Source organism: Gavialis gangeticus, unplaced genomic scaffold (assembly GCF_001723915.1).
Source record: "Gavialis gangeticus isolate Ggan-Ray unplaced genomic scaffold, GavGan_comp1, whole genome shotgun sequence".
Taxonomy (NCBI): domain Eukaryota; kingdom Metazoa; phylum Chordata; order Crocodylia; family Gavialidae; genus Gavialis; species Gavialis gangeticus.
Window position 1 is genome coordinate 101571476 of NW_017729024.1, and position 1481 is coordinate 101572956.

The window sequence follows — 1481 nt, forward strand, 5'->3', positions numbered from 1 at the left end:
ACCTAATGTCTATGAAATCTAGATGATCTCCTGAGGTCCTTTCCAGCCCTATTTTCCTATAATTCTATAATTAAGTTCCAGTGTTTCTATCTTCATCCAACAACCCTCTTTTAAAAAGATCTTTTCTAAACACAGTATATTTCCTCAATGTACACTTTGTTATGCACATGGTATAGCAGTGTAAAGTCCAATGCTATTTATCATGTTCTAAGCTCTTATCTCCTAGCTCTTTGTGCCTGATCATAAATCAAACTTGGATTGTAAAACTATGCAATTTAAGTCCTACCTAGCTCCTCAGTCTCAACAACCTGAACAGTACTATACTGGGTGAAAGTGGTGATAATATGCACTAGAAATTGAAAGTGAATGATCCTGAAAAATATAAGTTCTTTCAGTGTTTGATAAAGGAATAACTTCATACAGTGTATTTATGTAATTGAAGTAATAATTTCCTAAATAATTGTTGTAACTGCAGTTGCAAAAATCAGATTTTTAAAAAGTCTTTGCTTGAATATTTAAAGAGACACTATTAGGTTTAAATTTAACTGAAATACTTATTTTATTTATTGATGGTATTACTAGTATTACAACAAAATGTTGTTTGTAAATGTCACTTATTTGTTTTCATTTATGCTGTTGCATCATCTTTTAGGTTGTGAAAATTTGTTTACTTCCTAGTTCAAGGCCCAAACACGGTGACATCACTATATCTGAGGACAACTGGATACCTCTGGGCATACCACAAAACGAAGGAACAGTGCACCTGGTAGTTGAACCGTTGCTATAGAAGCCATTCCATTCACGAAACATACTAAAGATAAGATCTTCATGTACTGAATTCTGAACAGTACTTGTTGTCTTTCTTTGCCAGAGATCTGAGTATAAATATCTAGTTTATTTGAAAAGGAATATCTTGCATTTTAATCTTGTTACTTTTCATTTGCAAACGCCGAATAGCAGCAAAATTCATTGACAGGCATCAGATGGGATGCAGTTATAAATATAGAAATACTGTGCTGCTGTTGCCATAGGAATAGCTGGAGCTCATAACAATTTATTGGGATGTGGAGAGACTTTTTAGCCCATGGAACCGTCTTGTTCTGATAGATTAACTTTTTCCTTATCCCAGCTTTTAAACATAGAACTACAAAACTACTCTTCTAGAGTGGTTATTCCCTATGATAGGCATATCTCCAGCCAAAGGCACCTATACATATGCATTGGGACTGCTCTGACATCCTGTAATTACAGCACACCGGAGCAGACTCAATTTAATCAAGGCTCCTGGAGTATAGTAATTACTGCACTCCAGCATCATGTGTATCAGTATCCCCAATGCTGAAAAAATGGCAGTGGGGGTGCTTTAACTACCACTTATTCAATGAGCTTTAGTTAAAGTGACCCCGCCACCTTTTTTCAGCATAGGGATGCTGATACATAAGATATAGAACTGCTCTAATCTAAGCGCCCTCCCCTCTGCC

At 35.9% G+C, this 1481-nt stretch overlaps 1 long non-coding RNA gene across 1 annotated transcript in view; it reads left to right on the forward strand.

The window, feature by feature from the left end:
* LOC109298233 overlaps positions 1 to 1481 on the forward strand; it is a 19542-nt gene that overhangs the window by 9348 nt on the left and 8713 nt on the right. Inside the window, exon 2 of the long non-coding RNA XR_002097546.1 lies at positions 653 to 766. This is a non-coding gene — a long non-coding RNA (uncharacterized LOC109298233). The remainder of the gene's footprint in view (positions 1 to 652; positions 767 to 1481) is intronic.